The sequence below is a fragment of the Ranitomeya imitator genome, chromosome 6 (assembly GCF_032444005.1).
Source record: "Ranitomeya imitator isolate aRanImi1 chromosome 6, aRanImi1.pri, whole genome shotgun sequence".
Lineage (NCBI taxonomy): Eukaryota > Metazoa > Chordata > Amphibia > Anura > Dendrobatidae > Ranitomeya > Ranitomeya imitator.
The window spans coordinates 545709130-545732552 of NC_091287.1; positions in this window are offsets into that span (position 1 = coordinate 545709130).

Sequence of the window (23423 nt, forward strand, 5' to 3'; positions counted from 1 at the left end):
TACAATACCCAGATAGATTAGCGAAATTAGGATTATTTAGTCTAGAAAAAAGACGACTGAGGGACGATCTAATAACCATGTATAAGTATATAAGGGGACAATACAAATATCTCGCTGAGGATCTGTTTATACCAAGGAAGGTGACGGGCACAAGGGGGCATTCTTTGCGTCTGGAGGAGAGAAGGTTTTTCCACCAACATAGAAGAGGATTCTTTACTGTTAGGGCAGTGAGAATCTGGAATTGCTTGCCTGAGGAGGTGGTGATGGCGAACTCAGTCAAGGGGTTCAAGAGAGGCCTGGATGTCTTCCTGGAGCAGAACAATATTGTATCATACAATTAGGTTCTGTAGAAGGACGTAGATCTGGGGATTTATTATGATGGAATATAGGCTGAACTGGATGGACAAATGTCTTTTTTCGGCCTTACTATGTTACTATGTTACTATGTTAATGATTCTTTAATAAACTAACCCCGAGACACAGGAATGGCTTCGGGACAAGCGGCCAACGACTCTTGAGGAAGCCACTCGTCTGGCCGATGAAGATCATGATGCCAGGAGGCCTCAGTTGTCCGGATCAAAGATGGTCACTAAAGGTCCACCCATGGACCTGGAGGGCCCCAATCCACTGAAGATTGTACGGGGACCAGCTAGAAACCCGGGCTACCACAGTCCCCCTGGGGCACGATGCCACACCTGCCGTCAGCTGGGCCACCTGCAAAGACAATGTCCCAACCGGACTCAGCATACCCAGTGGCCAAAGGCGGGAACAGCTACCTTCCGCCGTTCTGCTGTACACTGCTACCAAGGCGAAGCTGACCCGGCATTGGGGGCTATGACTGACAAAGGGTTGAAGAGATGGAGGAAGTGCTGCATGAAGTAGACCCCGTGCAGGCAGCCCGGGCAGATAATCAACAACAGCATCGACAGGTCGTGTGGGTTAATGGGAAACGTATGCAGGGACTAAGAGATTCTGGGGCAACTTTGACCCTTGTGAAGCCTCATCTCGTCCGGGACCAAGAGAAGATGGACCGGACAGTGGCAGTCCGTGTAGCAGGGGGAGCTATACATCGACTGCCCACTGCCAGGATTCACCTGAACTGGGGAGTCGGGGATGGCATTGTTGAGGTCGGCTTGATGGAGGATTTGCCTGCAGACATCTTGCTGGGAAATGACTTGGGGCCCATGTTTTCTGCCTTCTCGGTTGCCCCTCTGGCTGAGACATATCCTATGACCACCCGGAGACAAGCTTGAGCTGCAGAGGTGGAATCACACTCAGAGGAGGCCCAGGTAAGACATCCCAGCCCTACACGTATTCCCATAGCCAGACACATTTCTTGGGCCACCCCAGATGAATTTAAGAGGGAGTTACTTGAGGATCCTTCATTTGCGGCGATATCGGGGGAAGGCACAGGAGGGGAGAGGGGTACTGGAAGGGGAACAGTTTGTATGGAAGCAGGGACTCCTCTACCGGATCACAGAGCAGCACCACACAGGGACGAGCCCCACTATAAAAATACAGCTGGTAGTTCCCAAGAAGTATAGGCAGGAGTTACTGCGAATCTCTCATGATATACCCTTGGCCGGACACTTTGGTGTCAGATGCACCAGGCATCATCTGACACAAAACTTCTTTTGGCCGGGGGTAACCTATGATGTTCGTCAGTACTCCCAGACCTGTCACAATTGCCAGTGAATTGGCAAGAGGGGAGATCGATGCAAGGCCAAATTACGCCCCCTCCCCATTGTGGAGGAACCATTTAGCCAAGTAGCGGTCGATCTGATAGGGCCGTTAGCCAAACCCAGTCCGTCAGGGAAAAGGTATATATTGACAGTGGTAGATTTTGCCACACGGTATCCAGAGGTGGTTGCGTTACCTAACATACTGGCAGAGACGGTGGCGGTACCAGGGTACCCAGTTTACAGCAGAGGTGACCAACCAACTGTGGAAGCTGTGCTGCGTAAAGTCCATTAGAAGCACCCCGTACCACCCGCAAACTAATGGGTTGTGTGAACGCTTTAACGTGATTTTGAAACAACTCATTGGGACTTTTACCAGGACCTACAGGGACTGGGAGAAATTCTTGCCACATCTCCTGTTTGCCTATCGGGAGGTGCCCCAAGAATCCACGGGGTTCTCCCCGTTCGAGCTTATATACAGGAGATGGATAAGGGGACCCATAGACTTAGTGCTAGAACACTGGGAAGGGGAGGGCCTCATAGAAGGGGTACCTATTGTACCCTAAGTGCTGGAATTCCGGGACCACCTACAGGAGCTGACCCAGGCTGTACATGAGAACATGCAGGTGACCCAGCGGCGCCAGCGCATATGGTACGATCGGAGGGCCAGAGAGCGCACCTTGGTAATAGGACAGAAGGTCTTGGTGTTAGAGCCCACGAGGCAGAACAAGTTCCAAGCTGCATGGCAGGGGCCCTACCAGGTAGTCGGGAAAATAGCCGACACAACCTATAATGTCGCTGAATGTGACAACCCCATGGTTATCCGCATGTTCCAAGTGAATATGCTTAAGCCCTACCGGGAGTGCCCTGAAAAGGTAGTGGCCAACTGTGCACCTGAAGCTGAGGATTTAGCTGGACTTCCCTTGCCGGATGTCTTAGGGGAAAGGACTCAGTCTAAAACATGGGACCAGGTACACTTGGGTGAAGACCTAGGTCCCCAGGAGAGACAGCAGGCGGAGGAGTTGTTGAGGCAGCGACAGAGGATGTTTTCGGGGAGACCCGGGTACACTCACCTGGCACAACACAAGGTTGAGACCCAGGATCAGACCATCTGCGACAAAACCCTTTCCGCGTCCCTGAGTCTGTACAAGAGGGGATGTGACAAGAAATACAAGAGATGTTGCGTTTAGGGGTCATTGAAGAGTCAGATAGTCCCTGGGCATCCCCTGTAGTGTTAGTGCCCAAGAAGGATGGGGCTACACGGTTTTGTGTAGACTATCATAAGCTCAATGAGAAAACAGTGACAGATGCATATCCTATGCCACATGTGGATGAGTTGTTAGACCAGCTGGCGGGGGCAAAGTATTTGACCACCATCGATCTGTGCAAAGGCTACTGGCAAATTCCCCTTAGTCCTGACGCTATTCCCAAGTCGGCATTTGTCACCCCATTTGGCTTATTCCAGTTTTGAGTTATTCCATTCGGGATGAAGAATGCCCTGGCGACCTTCCAGAGGCTGGCTGACCGGCTTTTGGATGGTCTCCAGGACTATGCTTGTGCCTACCTGTACGACATCGCCATCTACAGTGCGACATGGGAAGAGCATCTAAATCACCTAGAGACAGTATTGGACAGGATCCACAAGGCCTGAATCACCCTGAACCCAAACAAGTGTCACTTGGGCAAAGCAGAGGTTCAGTATTTAGGACATTGGATGGGATGTGGGAAACAGCGACCAGAACCAGCCAAGATTGAGGCCATAGCCAAATGGCCCACACTACACACTAAAACCCAGGTCATGGCGTTTCTAGGGACAGCGGAGTATTACAGGAAATTCATTCCCAATTACAGCAGCATAGCCAAGCCCCTCACTGATCTGACCCGTAAGAACCAACCCCGCCAGGTAACCTGGAGTGTGAGGAAGCCTTCCGCCAACTAAAGGACGCCCTCACCAATACCCCTGTATTGGCCGCACCCGATTCAACTAAACGTTTCCTTGTTCACACAGGCGCTTCTATGTTTGGATTGGGGGCAGTACTTAGCAAAGTCGGGCCGGACGGCAAAGAACACCCGGTAGCTTACCTGAGTCGGAAATACTTCCCCATGAAATAAGCTATGCGGCCATCAAGAAGGAGTGCCTGGTGGTAATATAGGCACTCAAATAGTTGCAACTATATTTGTATGGATGACAGTTTTCCCTCCTAACGGACCATAATCCCCTAGTCTGGCTTAATCGGTTCTCCGGAGACAACGCCAGATTGCTGCGGTGGAGTTTAGCCCTACAACCTCTGGACTTCACCATCCACTACAGACCCGGCAAACAAAACGGTAACACCGATGGACTAAGTCGACAAACGGAACTTGTACCAACCCCATAAACTTCGGTCATCCCCAAACTGATCCGTTAAGGATCAGACTGTGTATGCCGAGCCGTGTTGCGTATTACAGAACTACTCAGCACTCAAAATATGTTGTGCAGTTATATGTATGTATAATAGGTTCCATGTGAGATGCATGTCCCTAATGCATCAGCCCACAGGCTGCGCCCCTGGGCAGAGGGGACACAATATTCCCCTTTTGTCCGTCCCCCACCATTGTAATTCCCACAGTAAATATTGGCAGGCTCCGGCCACCTGCGGCAATTGCAATGTATGTCTGGCCTGCCGTTTTTCGATTGGCCTGCCCTCTGTATCTGTGTGATATATTCTGTGTCCTGTGAGTAAAGTGTTGTCAGACTGGATATACGTGGAGAAGCAGTGATCTTTTATATGCGCCCATGTAACCAAGCAATTCCAGCCAGCATCCTTCATTCAGACACCAGCCAAAGCAGAGTGGACCTCCTGAAACACAGGGTGGTACTGAAAGAGGTACCCCAGCTTGGTAGACCCCATTACAGCGGTCACACTAGAGAGCTCTGTACTGTAAGAGCGGTCACACTATAGAGCTCTGTACTGTGAGAGCGGTCACACTATAGAGCTCTGTACTGTAAGAGCGGTCACACTATAGAGCTCTGTACTGTGAGAGCGGTCACACTATAGAGCTCTGTACTGTAAGAGCGGTCACACTATAGAGCTCTGTACTGTAAGAGCGATCACACTATAGAGCTCTGTACTGTAAGAGCGGTCACACAATAGAGCTCTGTACTGTAAGAGCGGTCACACTATAGAGCTCTGTACTGTGAGAGCGGTCACACTATAGAGCTCTGTACTGTAAGAATGGTCACACTATAGAGCTCTGTCCTGTAAGAGCGGTCACACTATAGAGCTCTGTACTGTAAGAGCGGTCACAATATAGCGCTCTGTACTGTATGAGCGGTCAAACTATAGAGCTCTGTACTGTAAGAGCAGTCACACTATAGAGGTCTGTACTGTAAGAGCGGTCACACTATAGAGCTCTGTAATGTAAGAACGGTCACGCTATAGAGCTCTGTACTGTAAGAGCGGTCACAATATAGCGCTCTGTACTGTAAGAGCGGTCACACTATAGAGCTCTGTACTGTAAGAGCGATCACACTATAGAGTTCTGTACTGTAAGAGCGGTCACGCTATACAGCTCTGTACTGTAAGAGCGGTCACACTATAGAGCTCTGTACTGTAAGAGCGGTCACACTATACAGCTCTGTACTGTATGAGCGGTCACACTATAGAGCTCTGTACTGTAAGAGCGGTCACATTATACAGCTCTGTATTGTAATAGCGGTCACACTATAGAGCTCTGTACTGTGAGAGCGGTCACACTATAGAGCTCTGTACTGTAAGAGCGGTCACACTATAGAGCTCTGTACTGTAAAAGCGGTCACACTATAGAGCTCTGTACTGTAAGAGCAGTCACACTATAGAGCTCTGTACTGTAAGTGCGGTCACATTATAGAGCTCTGTACTGTAAGAGCGGTCACACTATAGAGCTCTGTACTGTAAGAGCGGTCACACTATAGAGCTCTAAACTGTAAGAGCGGTCACACTATAGAGCTCTGTACTGTAAGAGCGGTCACACTATAGAGCTCTGTAGTGTAAGAGCGGTCACACTATAGAGCTCTATACTGTAAGAGAGGTCACACTATAGAGCTCTGTACTGTAAGAGCGGTCACACTATAGAGCTCTGTACTGTAAGAGCGGTCACACTATAGAGCTCTGTAATGTAAGAGCGGTCACACAATAGAGCTCTGTACTGTAAGAGCGGTCACACTATAGAGCTCTGTACTGTGAGAGCGGTCACACTATAGAGCTCTGTACTGTAAGAGCGGTCACACTATAGAGCTCTGTACTGTAAGAGCGGTCACAATATAGAGCTCTGTACTGTAAGAGCTGTCACACTATAGAGCTCTGTCCTGTAAGAGCGGTCACACTATAGAGCTCTGTACTGTAAGAGTGGTCACACTATAGAGCTCTGTACTGTAAGAGCGGTCACACTATAGAGCTCTGTACTGTAAGAACGGTCACACTATAGAGCTCTGTACTGTAAGAGCGATTACACTATAGAGCTCTGTACTGTAAAAGCGGTCACACTATAGAGTTCTGTACTGTAAGAGCGGTCACACTATAGAGCTCTGTACTGTAAGAGCGGTCACACTATAGAGCTCTGTACTGTAAGAGCAGTCACACTATAGAGCTCTGTACTGTAAGAGCAGTCACACTATAGAGCTCTGTACTGTAAGAGCGGTCACACTATAGAGCTCTGTACTGTAAGAGCGGTCACACTATAGAGCTCTCTACTGTAAGAGCAGTCACACTATAGAGTTCTGTACTGTAACAGCGGTCACACTATAGAGCTCTGTACTGTAAGAGCGGTCACACTATAGAGCTCTGTACTGTAAGAGCGGTCACACTATAGAGCTCTGTACTGTAAGAGCGGTCACACTATAGAGCTCTGTACTGTAAGAGCGGTCACACAATAGAGCTCTGTACTGTAAGAGCGGTCACACTATAGAGCTCTGTACTGTAAGAGTGGTCACAATATAGCGCTCTGTACTGTATGAGCGGTAAAACTATAGAGCTCTGTACTGTAAGAACAGTCACACTATAGAGGTCTGTACTGTAAGAGCGATCACACTATAGAGTTCTGTACTGTAAGAGCGGTCACGCTATACAGCTCTGTACTGTAAGAGCGGTCACACTATAGAGCTCTGTACTGTAAGAGCGGTCACACTATACAGCTCTGTACTGTAAGAGCGGTCACACTATAGAGCTCTGTACTGTAAGAGCGGTCACACTATACAGGTCTGTATTGTAATAGCGGTCACACTATAGAGCTCTGTACTGTGAGAGCGGTCACACTATAGAGCTCTGTACTGTAAGAGCGGTCACACTATAGAGCTCTGTACTGTAAAAGCGGTCACACTATAGAGCTCTGTACTGTAAGAGCGGTCACACTATAGAGCTCTGTACTGTAAAAGCGGTCACACTATAAAGCTCTGTATTGTAAGAGAGGTCACACTATAGAGCTCTGTACTGTAAGAGCGGTCACACTATGGAGCTCTGTACTGTAAGAGCGGTCACACTATGGAGCTCTGTACTGTAAGAGCGGTCACATTATAGAGCTCTGTAGTGTAAGAGCGGTGACACTATAGAGCTCTGTACTGTAAGAGCGATCACAATATAGAGCTCTGTACTGTAAGAGCGGTCACACTATTGAGCTCTGAACTGTAAGAGCGGTCACACTATAGAGCTCTGTACTGTAAGAGCGGTCACACTATAGAGCTCTGTACTGTATGAGCGGTCACACTATAGAGCTCTGCACTGTAAGAGCGGTTACACTATAGAGCTCTGTACAGTAAGAGGGGTCACACTATAGAGCTCTGTACTGTAAGAGCGTTCATACTATAGAGCTCTGTACTGTGAGAGCGGTCACAATATAGCGCTCTGTACTGTAAGAACGGTCAAACTATAGAGCTCTGTACTGTAAGAGCGGTCACACTATAGAGGTCTGTACTGTAAGAGCGGTCACACAATAGAGCTCTGTACTGTAAGAACGGTCACACTATAGAGCTCTATACTGTAAGAGCGGTCACAATATAGCGCTCTGTACTGTAATAGTGGTCACACTATAGAGCTCTATACTGTAAGAGCGGTCACAATATAGCGCTCTGTACTGTAATAGTGGTCACACTTTAGAGCTCTGTACTGTAAGAGCGATCACACTATAGAGTTCTGTACTGTAAGAGCGGTCACAGTATACAGCTCTGTACTGTAAGAGCGGTCACACTATAGAGCTCTGTACTGTAAGAGCGGTCACGCTATACAGCTCTGTACTGTAAGAGCGGTCACACTATAGAGCTCTGTACTGTAAGAGCAGTCACACTGTAGAGCTCTGTACTGTAATAGCGGTCACAATATAGAGCTCTGTACTGTGAGAGCGGTCACACTATAGAGCTCTGTACTGTAAGAGCGGTCACACTATAGAGCTCTGTACTGTAAGAGCGGTCACACTGTAGAGCTCTGTACTGTAAGAGTGGTCACACTATAGAGCTCTGTACTGTAAGAGCGGTCACATTATAGAGCTCTGTACTGTAAGAGCGGTCACACTATAGAGCTCTGTACTGTAAGAGCGAGCACACTATAGAGCTCTGTACTGTAAGAGCGGTCACACTATACGGCTCTGTACTGTAAGAGCGGTCACACTATAGAGCTCTATACTGTAAGAGCGGTCACAATATAGCGCTCTGTACTGTAATAGTGGTCACACTTTAGAGCTCTGTACTGTAAGAGCGATCACACTATAGAGTTCTGTACTGTAAGAGCGGTCACAGTATACAGCTCTGTACTGTAAGAGCGGTCACACTATAGAGGTCTGTACTGTAAGAGCGTTCATACTATAGAGCTCTGTACTGTGAGAGCGGTCACAATATAGCGCTCTGTACTGTAAGAACGGTCAAACTATAGAGCTCTGTACTGTAAGAGCGGTCACACTATAGAGGTCTGTACTGTAAGAGCGGTCACACAATAGAGCTCTGTACTGTAAGAACGGTCACACTATAGAGCTCTATACTGTAAGAGCGGTCACAATATAGCGCTCTGTACTGTAATAGTGGTCACACTATAGAGCTCTATACTGTAAGAGCGGTCACAATATAGCGCTCTGTACTGTAATAGTGGTCACACTTTAGAGCTCTGTACTGTAAGAGCGATCACACTATAGAGTTCTGTACTGTAAGAGCGGTCACAGTATACAGCTCTGTACTGTAAGAGTGGTCACACTATAGAGCTCTGTACTGTAAGAGCGGTCACGCTATACAGCTCTGTACTGTAAGAGCGGTCACACTATAGAGCTCTGTACTGTAAGAGCAGTCACACTGTAGAGCTCTGTACTGTAATAGCGGTCACAATATAGAGCTCTGTACTGTGAGAGCGGTCACACTATAGAGCTCTGTACTGTAAGAGCGGTCACACTATAGAGCTCTGTACTGTAAGAGCGGTCACACTGTAGAGCTCTGTACTGTAAGAGTGGTCACACTATAGAGCTCTGTACTGTAAGAGCGGTCACATTATAGAGCTCTGTACTGTAAGAGCGGTCACACTATAGAGCTCTGTACTGTAAGAGCGAGCACAATATAGAGCTCTGTACTGTAAGAGCGGTCACACTATACGGCTCTGTACTGTAAGAGCGGTCACACTATAGAGCTCTATACTGTAAGAGCGGTCACAATATAGCGCTCTGTACTGTAATAGTGGTCACACTTTAGAGCTCTGTACTGTAAGAGCGATCACACTATAGAGTTCTGTACTGTAAGAGCGGTCACAGTATACAGCTCTGTACTGTAAGAGCGGTCACACTATAGAGCTCTGTACTGTAAGAGCGGTCACACTATACAGCTCTGTACTGTAAGAGCGGTCACACTATAGAGCTCTGTACTGTAAGATCGGTCACACTATAGAGCTCTGTACTGTAAGAGCGGTCACACTATAGAGCTCTGTACTGTAAGAGCGGTCACACTATAGAGCTCTATACTGTAGGAGCGGTCACACTACAGAGCTCTGTACTGTAAGAGCGGTCACACTATAGAGCTCTGTAGTGTAAGAGCAATCACTCTATAGAGCTCTGTACTGTAAGAGCGGTCACACTATAAAGCTCTGTACTGTAAGAGCGGTCACACTATAGAGCTCTGTAATGTAAGAGCGGTCACACTATGGAGCTCTGTACTGTAAGAGCAGTCACATTATAGAGCTTTGTACTGTAAGAGCGGTCACAACATAGAGCTCTGTACTGTAAGAGCGGTCACACTATGGAGCTCTGTACTGTAAGAGCGGTCACACTATGGAGCTCTGTACTGTAAGAGCGGTCACACTATAGAGCTCTGAACTGTAAGAGCGGTCACAATATAGAGCTCTGTACTGTAAGAGCGGTCACACTATAGAGCTCTGTACTGTAAGAGCGGTGACACTATAGAGCTCTGTACTGTAAGAGCGATCACACTATAGAGCTCTGTACTGTAAGAGCGGTCTCACTATAGAGCTCTGTACTGTAAGAGCGGTCACACTATGGAGCTCTGTACTGTAAGAGCAGTCACATTATAGAGCTCTGTACTGTAAGAGCGGTCACAACATAGAGCTCTGTACTGTAAGAGCGGTCACACTATGGAGCTCTGTACTGTAAGAGCGGTCACACTATAGAGCTCTGTACTGTAAGAGCGGTCACACTATGGAGCTCTGTACTGTAAGAGCAGTCACATTATAGAGCTCTGTACTGTAAGATCGGTCACACTATAGAGCTCTGTACTGTAAGAGCGGTCACACTATAGAGCTCTGTACTGTAAGAGCGGTCACACTATAGAGCTCTATACTGTAGGAGCGGTCACACTACAGAGCTCTGTACTGTAAGAGCGGTCACACTATAGAGCTCTGTAGTGTAAGAGCGGTCACTCTATAGAGCTCTGTACTGTAAGAGCGGTCACACTATAAAGCTCTGTACTGTAAGAGCGGTCACACTATAGAGCTCTGTAATGTAAGAGCGGTCACACTATGGAGCTCTGTACTGTAAGAGCAGTCACATTATAGAGCTTTGTACTGTAAGAGCGGTCACAACATAGAGCTCTGTACTGTAAGAGCGGTCACACTATGGAGCTCTGTACTGTAAGAGCGGTCACACTATGGAGCTCTGTACTGTAAGAGCGGTCACACTATAGAGCTCTGAACTGTAAGAGCGGTCACAATATAGAGCTCTGTACTGTAAGAGCGGTCACACTATAGAGCTCTGTACTGTAAGAGCGGTGACACTATAGAGCTCTGTACTGTAAGAGCGATCACACTATAGAGCTCTGTACTGTAAGAGCGGTCTCACTATAGAGCTCTGTACTGTAAGAGCGGTCACACTATGGAGCTCTGTACTGTAAGAGCTGTCACATTATAGAGCTCTGTACTGTAAGAGCGGTCACAACATAGAGCTCTGTACTGTAAGAGCGGTCACACTATGGAGCTCTGTACTGTAAGAGCGGTCACACTATGGAGCTCTGTACTGTAAGAGCGGTCACACTATAGAGCTCTGAACTGTAAGAGCGGTCACACTATAGAGCTCTGTACTGTAAGAGCGGTCACACTATAGAGCTCTGTACTGTATGAGCGGTCACACTATAGAGCTCTGCACTGTAAGAGCGGTTACACTATAGAGCTCTGTACAGTAAGAGGGGTCACACTATAGAGCTCTGTACTGTAAGAGCGTTCATACTATAGAGCTCTGTACTGTGAGAGCGGTCACAATATAGCGCTCTGTACTGTAAGAACGGTCAAACTATAGAGCTCTGTACTGTAAGAGCGGTCACACTATAGAGGTCTGTACTGTAAGAGCGGTCACACAATAGAGCTCTGTACTGTAAGAATGGTCACACTATAGAGCTCTATACTGTAAGAGCGGTCACAATATAGCGCTCTGTACTGTAATAGTGGTCACACTATAGAGCTCTATACTGTAAGAGCGGTCACAATATAGCGCTCTGTACTGTAATAGTGGTCACACTTTAGAGCTCTGTACTGTAAGAGCGATCACACTATAGAGTTCTGTACTGTAAGAGCGGTCACAGTATACAGCTCTGTACTGTAAGAGCGGTCACACTATAGAGCTCTGTACTGTAAGAGCGGTCACGCTATACAGCTCTGTACTGTAAGAGCGGTCACACTATAGAGCTCTGTACTGTAAGAGCAGTCACACTGTAGAGCTCTGTACTGTAATAGCGGTCACAATATAGAGCTCTGTACTGTGAGAGCGGTCACACTATAGAGCTCTGTACTGTAAGAGCGGTCACACTATAGAGCTCTGTACTGTAAGAGCGGTCACACTGTAGAGCTCTGTACTGTAAGAGTGGTCACACTATAGAGCTCTGTACTGTAAGAGCGGTCACATTATAGAGCTCTGTACTGTAAGAGCGGTCACACTATAGAGCTCTGTACTGTAAGAGCGAGCACACTATAGAGCTCTGTACTGTAAGAGCGGTCACACTATACGGCTCTGTACTGTAAGAGCGGTCACACTATAGAGCTCTATACTGTAAGAGCGGTCACAATATAGCGCTCTGTACTGTAATAGTGGTCACACTTTAGAGCTCTGTACTGTAAGAGCGATCACACTATAGAGTTCTGTACTGTAAGAGCGGTCACAGTATACAGCTCTGTACTGTAAGAGCGGTCACACTATAGAGCTCTGTACTGTAAGAGCGGTCACACTATACAGCTCTGTACTGTAAGAGCGGTCACACTATAGAGCTCTGTACTGTAAGAGCAGTCACACTGTAGAGCTCTGTACTGTAATAGCGGTCACAATATAGAGCTCTGTACTGTGAGAGCGGTCACACTATAGAGCTCTGTACTGTAAGAGCGGTCACACTATAGAGCTCTGTACTGTAAGAGCGGTCACACTGTAGAGCTCTGTACTGTAAGAGTGGTCACACTATAGAGCTCTGTACTGTAAGAGCGGTCACATTATAGAGCTCTGTACTGTAAGAGCGGTCACACTATAGAGCTCTGTACTGTAAGAGCGAGCACACTATAGAGCTCTGTACTGTAAGAGCGGTCACACTATACGGCTCTGTACTGTAAGAGCGGTCACACTATAGAGCTCTGTACTGTAAGAGCGGTCACAATATAGAGCTCTGTACTGTAAGAGCGGTCACACTATAGAGCTCTGTACTGTAAGAGCGGTCACACTATAGAGCTCTGTACTGTAAGAGCGGTCACAATATAGAGCTCTGTACTGTAAGAGCGGTCACACTATAGAGGTCTGTACTGTAAGAGCGATCACACTATAGAGCTCTGTACTGTAAGAGCGGTCACACTATAGAGCTCTGTACTGTAAGAGCGGTCACACTATGGAGCTCTGTACTGTAAGAGCGGTCACACTATAGAGCTCTGTACTGTAAGAGCGGTCACATTATAGAGCTCTGTACTGTAAGAGCGGTCACACTATTGAGCTCTGTACTGTAAGAGCGGTCACACTATAGAGCTCTCTACTGTAAGAGCGGTCACAATATAGAGCTCTGTACTGTAAGAGCGGTCACACTATAGAGCTCTGTACTGTAAGAGCGGTCACACTATAGAGCTCTGTACTGTAAGAGCGGTCACACTATAGAGCTCTGTACTGTAAGATCGGTCACACTATAGAGCTCTGTACTGTAAGAGCGATCACACTATAGAGCTCTGTACTGTAAGAGCGGTCACACAATAGAGCTCTGTACTGTAAGAGCGGTCACACTATAGAGCTCTGTACTGTGAGAGCGGTCACACTATAGAGCTCTGTACAGTAAGAGCGGTCACACTATAGAGCTCTGTACTGTAAGAGCGGTCACACTATAGAGCTCTGTACTGTAAGAGCGGTCACACTATAGAGCTCTGTCCTGTAAGAGCGGTCACACTATAGAGCTCTGTACTGTAAGAGCGGTCACAATATAGCGCTCTGTACTGTATGAGAGGTCAAACTATAGAGCTCTGTACTGTAAGAGCAGTCACACTATAGAGGTCTGTACTGTAAGAGCGGTCACACTATAGAGCTCTGTACTGTAAGAACGGTCACGCTATAGAGCTCTGTACTGTAAGAGCGGTCACAATATAGCGCTCTGTACTGTAAGAGTGGTCACACTGTAGAGCTCTGTACTGTAAGAGCGATCACACTATAGAGTTCTGTACTGTAAGAGCGGTCACGCTATACAGCTCTTTACTGTAAGAGCGGTCACACTATAGAGCTCTGTACTGTAAGAGCGGTCACACTATACAGCTCTGTACTGTAACAGCGGTCACACGATAGAGCTCTGTACTGTAAGAGCGGTCACACTATACAGCTCTGTATTGTAATAGCGGTCACACTATAGAGCTCTGTACTGTGAGAGCGGTCACACTATAGCTCTGTACTGTAAGAGCGGTCACACTATAGAGCTCTGTACTGTAAAAGCAGTCACACTATAGAGCTCTGTACTGTAAGAGCGGTCACACTATAGAGCTCTGTACTGTAAGAGCGGTCACATTATAGAGCTCTGTACTGTAAGAGCGGTCACACTATAGAGCTCTGTACTGTAAGAGCGGTCACACTATAGAGCTCTATACTGTAAGAGCGGTCACACTATAGAGCTCTGTACTGTAAGAGCGGTCACACTATAGAGCTCTGTAGTGTAAGAGCGGTCACACTATAGAGCTCTATACTGTAAGAGAGGTCACACTATAGAGCTCTGTACTGTAAGAGCGGTCACACTATAGAGCTCTGTACTGTAAGAGCGGTCACACTATAGAGCTCTGTACTGTAAGAGCGGTCACACTATAGAGCTCTGTACTGTAAGAGCGGTCACACAATAGAGCTCTGTACTGTAAGAGCGGTCACACTATAGAGCTCTGTACTGTGAGAGCGGTCACACTATAGAGCTCTGTACTGTAAGAGCGGTCACACTATAGAGCTCTGTACTGTGAGAGCGGTCACACTATAGAGCTCTGTACTGTAAGAGCGGTCACACTATAGAGCTCTGTACTGTAAGAGCGATCACACTATAGAGCTCTGTACTGTAAGAGCGGTCACACAATAGAGCTCTGTACTGTAAGAGCGGTCACACTATAGAGCTCTGTACTGTGAGAGCGGTCACACTATAGAGCTCTGTACTGTAAGAATGGTCACACTATAGAGCTCTGTCCTGTAAGAGCGGTCACACTATAGAGCTCTGTACTGTAAGAGCGGTCACAATATAGCGCTCTGTACTGTATGAGCGGTCAAACTATAGAGCTCTGTACTGTAAGAGCAGTCACACTATAGAGGTCTGTACTGTAAGAGCGGTCACACTATAGAGCTCTGTAATGTAAGAACGGTCACGCTATAGAGCTCTGTACTGTAAGAGCGGTCACAATATAGCGCTCTGTACTGTAAGAGCGGTCACACTATAGAGCTCTGTACTGTAAGAGCGATCACACTATAGAGTTCTGTACTGTAAGAGCGGTCACGCTATACAGCTCTGTACTGTAAGAGCGGTCACACTATAGAGCTCTGTACTGTAAGAGCGGTCACACTATACAGCTCTGTACTGTATGAGCGGTCACACTATAGAGCTCTGTACTGTAAGAGCGGTCACACTATACAGCTCTCTATTGTAATAGCGGTCTCACTATAGAGCTCTGTACTGTGAGAGCGGTCACACAATAGAGCTCTGTACTGTAAGAGCGGTCACACTATAGAGCTCTGTACTGTAAAAGCGGTCACACTATAGAGCTCTGTACTGTAAGAGCAGTCACACTATAGAGCTCTGTACTGTAAGAGCGGTCACATTATAGAGCTCTGTACTGTAAGAGCGGTCACACTATAGAGCTCTGTACTGTAAGAGCGGTCACACTATAGAGCTCTATACTGTAAGAGCGGTCACACTATAGAGCTCTGTACTGTAAGAGCGGTCACACTATAGAGCTCTGTAGTGTAAGAGCGGTCACACTATAGAGCTCTATACTGTAAGAGAGGTCACACTATAGAGCTCTGTACTGTAAGAGCGGTCACACTATAGAGCTCTGTACGGTAAGAGCGGTCACACTATAGAGCTCTGTACTGTAAGAGCGGTCACACTATAGAGCTCTGTACTGTAAGAGCGGTCACACTATAGAGCTCTGTACTGTGAGAGCGGTCACACTATAGAGCTCTGTACTGTAAGAGCGGTCACACTATAGAGCTCTGTACTGTAAGAGCGGTCACACTATAGAGCTCTGTACTGTTATAGAGCTCTGTACTGTAAGAGCTGTCACACTATAGAGCTCTGTCCTGTAAGAGCGGTCACACTATAGAGCTCTGTACTGTAAGAGTGGTCACACTATAGAGCTCTGTACTGTAAGAGCGGTCACACTATAGAGCTCTGTACTGTAAGAACGGTCACACTATAGAGCTCTGTACTGTAAGAGCGATTACACTATAGAGCTCTGTACTGTAAAAGCGGTCACACTATAGAGTTCTGTACTGTAAGAGCGGTCACACTATAGAGCTCTGTACTGTAAGAGCGGTCACACTATAGAGCTCTGTACTGTAAGAGCAGTCACACTATAGAGCTCTGTACTGTAAGAGCAGTCACACTATAGAGCTCTGTACTGTAAGAGCGGTCACACTATAGAGCTCTGTACTGTAAGAGCGGTCACACTATAGAGCTCTCTACTGTAAGAGCAGTCACACTATAGAGTTCTGTACTGTAACAGCGGTCACACTATAGAGCTCTGTACTGTAAGAGCGTTCACACTATAGAGCTCTGTACTGTAAGAGCGGTCACACTATAGAGCTCTGTACTGTAAGAGCGGTCACACTATAGAGCTCTGTACTGTAAGAGCGGTCACACAATAGAGCTCTGTACTGTAAGAGCGGTCACACTATAGAGCTCTGTACTGTAAGAGTGGTCACAATATAGCGCTCTGTACTGTATGAGCGGTAAAACTATAGAGCTCTGTACTGTAAGAGCAGTCACACTATAGAGGTCTGTACTGTAAGAGCGATCACACTATAGAGTTCTGTACTGTAAGAGCGGTCACGCTATACAGCTCTGTACTGTAAGAGCGGTCACACTATAGAGCTCTGTACAGTAAGAGCGGTCACACTATACAGCTCTGTACTGTAAGAGCGGTCACACTATAGAGCTCTGTACTGTAAGAGCGGTCACACTATACAGCTCTGTATTGTAATAGCGGTCACACTATAGAGCTCTGTACTGTGAGAGCGGTCACACTATAGAGCTCTGTACTGTAAGAGCGGTCACACTATAGAGCTCTGTACTGTAAAAGCGGTCACACTATAGAGCTCTGTACTGTAAGAGCGGTCACACTATAGAGCTCTGTACTGTAAAAGCGGTCACACTATAAAGCTCTGTACTGTAAGAGAGGTCACACTATAGAGCTCTGTACTGTAAGAGCGGTCACAATATAGAGCTCTGTACTGTAAGAGCGGTCACACTATAGAGCTCTGTACTGTAAGAGCGATCACACTATAGAGCTCTGTACTGTAAGAACGGTCACACTATAGAGCTCTGTACTGTAAGAGCGGTCACACTATAGAGCTCTGTACTGTAAGAGCGGTCACACTATAGAGCTCTGTACTGTAAGAGCGGTCACACAATAGAGCTCTGTACTGTAAGAGCGGTCACACTATAGAGCTCTGTACTGTAAGAGTGGTCACAATATAGCGCTCTGTACTGTATGAGCGGTAAAACTATAGAGCTCTGTACTGTAAGAGCAGTCACACTATAGAGGTCTGTACTGTAAGAGCGATCACACTATAGAGTTCTGTACTGTAAGAGCGGTCACGCTATACAGCTCTGTACTGTAAGAGCGGTCACACTATAGAGCTCTGTACAGTAAGAGCGGTCACACTATACAGCTCTGTACTGTAAGAGCGGTCACACTATAGAGCTCTGTACTGTAAGAGCGGTCACACTATACAGCTCTGTATTGTAATAGCGGTCACACTATAGAGCTCTGTACTGTGAGAGCGGTCACACTATAGAGCTCTGTACAGTAAGAGCGGTCACACTATAGAGCTCTGTACTGTAAAAGCGGTCACACTATAGAGCTCTGTACTGTAAGAGCGGTCACACTATAGAGCTCTGTACTGTAAAAGCGGTCACACTATAAAGCTCTGTACTGTAAGAGAGGTCACACTATAGAGCTCTGTACTGTAAGAGCGGTCACAATATAGAGCTCTGTACTGTAAGAGCGGTCACACTATAGAGCTCTGTACTGTAAGAGCGATCACACTATAGAGCTCTGTACTGTAAGAACGGTCACACTATAGAGCTCTGTACTGTAAGAGCGGTCACACTATAGAGCTCTGTACTGTAAGAGCGGTCACATTATAGAGCTGTGTACTGTAAGAGCGGTCACACTATTGAGCTCTGTACTGTAAGAGCGGTCACACTATAGAGCTCTGTACTGTAAGAGCGGTCACACTATAGAGCTCTGTACTGTAAGAGCGGTCACATTATAGAGCTCTGTACTGTAAGAGCAGTCACACTATTGAGCTCTGTACTGTAAGAGCGGTCACACTATAGAGCTCTGTACTGTAAGAGCGGTCACACTATAGAGCTCTGTACTGTAAGAGCGGTCACACAATAGAGCTCTGTACTGTAAGAGCGGTCACACTATAGAGCTCTGTACTGTAAGAGCGGTCACAATATAGCGCTCTGTACTGTATGAGCAGTCAAACTATAGAGCTCTGTACTGTAAGAGCAGTCACACTATAGAGGTCTGTACTGTAAGAGCGATCACACTATATAGTTCTGTACTGTAAGAGCGGTCACGCTATACAGCTCTGTACTGTAAGAGCGGTCACACTATAGAGCTCTGTACTGTAAGAGCGGTCACACTATACAGCTCTGTACTGTAAGAGCGGTCACACTATAGAGCTCTGTACTGTAAGACCGGTCACACTATACAGCTCTGTATTGTAATAGCGGTCACACTATAGAGCTCTGTACTGTGAGAGCGGTCACACTATAGAGCTCTGTACTGTAAGAGCGGTCACACTATAGAGCTCTGTACTGTAAAAGCGGTCACACTATAGAGCTCTGTACTGTAAGAGCGGTCACACTATAGAGCTCTGTACTGTAAAAGCGGTCACACTATAAAGCTCTGTACTGTAAGAGCGGTCACACTATAGAGCTCTGTACTGTAAGAGCGGTCACAATATAGAGCTCTGTACTGTAAGAGCGGTCACACTATAGAGCTCTGTACTGTAAGAGCGATCACACTATAGAGCTCTGTACTGTAAGAACGGTCACACTATAGAGCTCTGTACTGTAAGAGCGGTAACACTATAGAGCTCTGTACTGTAAGAGCGGTCACACTATAGAGCTCTGTACTGTAAGAGCGGTCACATTATAGAGCTCTGTACTGTAAGAGCGGTCACACTATTGAGCTCTGTACTGTAAGAGCGGTCACACTATAGAGCTGTGTACTGTAAGAGCGGTCACAATATAGAGCTCTGTACTGTAAGAGCGGTCACACTATAGAGCTCTGTACTGTAAGAGCGGTCACACTATAGAGCTCTGTACTGTAAGAGCGGTCACACTATAGAGCTCTGTACTGTAAGAGCGGTCACACTATAGAGCTCTGTACTGTAAAAGCGATCACACTATAGAGCTCTGTACTGTAAGAGCGGTCACACAATAGAGCTCTGTACTGTATGAGCGGTCACACAATAGAGCTCTGTACTGTAAGAGCGGTCACACTATAGAGCTCTGTACTGTAAGAGCGGTCACAATATAGAGCTCTGTACTGTAAGAGCGGTCACACTATAGAGCTCTGTACTGTAAGAGCGATCACACTATAGAGCTCTGTACTGTAAGAACGGTCACACTATAGAGCTCTGTACTGTAAGAGCGGTAACACTATAGAGCTCTGTACTGTAAGAGCGGTCACACTATAGAGCTCTGTACTGTAAGAGCGGTCACATTATAGAGCTCTGTACTGTAAGAGCGGTCACACTATTGAGCTCTGTACTGTAAGAGCGGTCACACTATAGAGCTGTGTACTGTAAGAGCGGTCACAATATAGAGCTCTGTACTGTAAGAGCGGTCACACTATAGAGCTCTGTACTGTAAGAGCGGTCACACTATAGAGCTCTGTACTGTAAGAGCGGTCACACTATAGAGCTCTGTACTGTAAGAGCGGTCACACTATAGAGCTCTGTACTGTAAAAGCGATCACACTATAGAGCTCTGTACTGTAAGAGCGGTCACACAATAGAGCTCTGTACTGTATGAGCGGTCACACTATAGAGCTCTGTACTGTGAGAGCGGTCACACTATAGAGCTCTGTACTGTAAGAGCGGTCACACTATAGAGCTCTGTACTGTAAGAGCAGTCACACTATAGAGCTCTGTACTATAAGAGCGGTCACACTATAGAGCTTTGTCCTGTAAGAGCGGTCACACTATAGAGCTCTGTACTGTAAGAGCGGTCACAATATAGCGCTCTGTACTGTATGAGCGGTCAAACTATAGAGCTCTGTACTGTAAGAGCAGTCACACTATAGAGGTCTGTACTGTAAGAGCGGTCACACTATAGAGCTCTGTACTGTAAGAGCAGTCACACTATAGAGCTCTGTACTGTAAGAGCAGTCACACTATAGAGCTCTGTACTGTAAGAGCGGTCACACTATAGAGCTCTGTAGTGTAAGAGCGGTCACACTATAGAGCTCTCTACTGTAAGAGCAGTCACACTATAGAGTTCTGTACTGTAACAGCGGTCACACTATAGAGCTCTGTACTGTAAGAGCGGTCACACTATAGAGCTCTGTACTGTAAGAGCGGTCACACTATAGAGCTCTGTACTGTAAGAGCGGTCACACTATAGAGCTCTGTACTGTAAGAGCGGTCACACAATAGAGCTCTGTACTGTAAGAGCGGTCACACTATAGAGCTCTGTACTGTAAGAGCGGTCACAATATAGCGCTCTGTACTGTATGAGCGGTCAAACTATAGAGCTCTGTACTGTAAGAGCAGTCACACTATAGAGGTCTGTACTGTAAGAGCGATCACACTATAGAGTTCTGTACTGTAAGAGCGGTCACGCTATACAGCTCTGTACTGTAAGAGCGGTCACACTATAGAGCTCTGTACTGTAAGAGCGGTCACACTATACAGCTCTGTACTGTAAGAGCGGTCACACTATAGAGCTCTGTACTGTAAGAGCGGTCACACTATACAGCTCTGTATTGTAATAGCGGTCACACTATAGAGCTCTGTACTGTGAGAGCGGTCACACTATAGAGCTCTGTACTGTAAGAGCGGTCACACTATAGAGCTCTGTACTGTAAAAGCGGTCACACTATAGAGCTCTGTACTGTAAGAGCGGTCACACTATAGAGCTCTGTACTGTAAAAGCGGTCACACTATAAAGCTCTGTACTGTAAGAGCGGTCACATTAAAGAGCTCTGTACTGTAAGAGCGGTCACAATATAGAGCTCTGTACTGTAAGAGCGGTCACACTATAGAGCTCTGTACTGTAAGAGCGATCACACTATAGAGCTCTGTACTGTAAGAACGGTCACACTATAGAGCTCTGTACTGTAAGAGTGGTCACACTATAGAGCTCTGTACTGTAAGAGCGGTCACACTATAGAGCTCTGTACTGTAAGAGCGGTCACATTATAGAGCTCTGTATTGTAAGAGCAGTCAAACTATTGAGCTCTGTACTGTAAGAGCGGTCACACTATAGAGCACTGTACTGTAAGAGCGGTCACACTATAGAGCTCTGTACTGTAAGAGCGGTCACATTATAGAGCTCTGTACTGTAATAGCGGTCACATTATTGAGCTCTGTACTGTAAGAGCGGTCACACTATTGAGCTCTGTACTGTAGGAGCGGTCACACTATAGAGCTCTGTACTGTAAGAGCGGTCACACTATAGAGCTCTGTACTGTAAGAGCGGTCACACTATAGAGCTCTGTACTGTAAGAGCGGTCACACTATAGAGCTCTGTACTGTAAGAGCGGTCACAATATAGCGCTCTGTACTGTATGAGCGGTCAAACTATAGAGCTCTGTACTGTAAGAGCAGTCACACTATAGAGGTCTGTACTGTAAGAGCGATCACACTATAGAGTTCTGTACTGTAAGAGCGGTCACGCTATACAGCTCTGTACTGTAAGAGCGGTCACACTATAGAGCTCTGTACTGTAAGAGCGGTCACACTATACAGCTCTGTACTGTAAGAGCGGTCACACTATAGAGCTCTGTACTGTAAGACCGGTCACACTATACAGCTCTGTATTGTAATAGCGGTCACACTATAGAGCTCTGTACTGTGAGAGCGGTCACACTATAGAGCTCTGTACTGTAAGAGCGGTCACACTATAGAGCTCTGTACTGTAAAAGCGGTCACACTATAGAGCTCTGTACTGTAAGAGCGGTAACACTATAGAGCTCTGTACTGTATGAGCGGTCAAACTATAGAGCTCTGTACTGTAAGAGCAGTCACACTATAGAGGTCTGTACTGTAAGAGCGGTCACACTATAGAGCTCTGTACTGTAAGAACGGTCACGCTATAGAGCTCTGTACTGTAACAGCGGTCACAATATAGCGCTCTGTACTGTAAGAGCGGTCACACTATAGAGCTCTGTACTGTAAGAGCGGTCACACTATAGAGCTCTGTACTGTAAGAGCGGTCACACTATACAGCTCTGTACTGTAAGAGCGGTCACACTATAGAGCTCTGTACTGTAAGAGCGGTCACACTATATAGCTCTGTATTGTAATAACGGTCTCACTATAGAGCTCTGTACTGTGAGAGCGGTCACACTATAGAGCTCTGTACTGTAAGAGCGGTCACACTATACAGCTCTGTATTGTAATAGCGGTCACACTATAGAGCTCTGTACTGTGAGAGCGGTCACACTATAGAGCTCTATACTGTAAGAGAGGTCACACTATAGAGCTCTGTACTGTAAGAGCGGTCACACTAGAGAGCTCTGTACTGTAAGAGCGGTCACACTATAGAGCTCTGTACTGTAAGAGCGGTCACACTATAGAGCTCTGTACTGTAAGAGCGGTCACACTATAGGGCTCTGTACTGTAAGAGCGGTCACACTATAGAGCTCTGTACTGTAAGAGCGGTCACACTATAGAGCTCTGTACTGTAAGAGCGATCACACTATAGAGCTCTGTACTGTAAGAGCGGTCACACTATAGAGCTCTGTACTGTAAGAGGGGTCACACTATAGAGCTCTGTACTGTAAGAGCGGTCACACTATAGAGCTCTGTACTGTAAGAGCGGTCACACTATAGAGCTCTGTACTGTAAGAGCGGTCACACTATAGAGCTCTGTACTGTAAGAGCGGTCACACTATAGAGCTCTGTACTGTAAGAGCGGTCACAATATAGCGCTCTGTACTGTATGAGCGGTCAAACTATAGAGCTCTGTACTGTAAGAGCAGTCACACTATAGAGGTCTGTACTGTAAGAGCGATCACACTATAGAGTTCTGTACTGTAAGAGCGGTCACGCTATACAGCTCTGTACTGTAAGAGCGGTCACACTATAGAGCTCTGTACTGTAAGAGCGGTCACACTATACAGCTCTGTACTGTAAGAGCGGTCACACTATAGAGCTCTGTACTGTAAGACCGGTCACACTATACAGCTCTGTATTGTAATAGCGGTCACACTATAGAGCTCTGTACTGTGAGAGCGGTCACACTATAGAGCTCTGTACTGTAAGAGCGGTCACACTATAGAGCTCTGTACTGTAAAAGCGGTCACACTATAGAGCTCTGTACTGTAAGAGCGGTAACACTATAGAGCTCTGTACTGTATGAGCGGTCAAACTATAGAG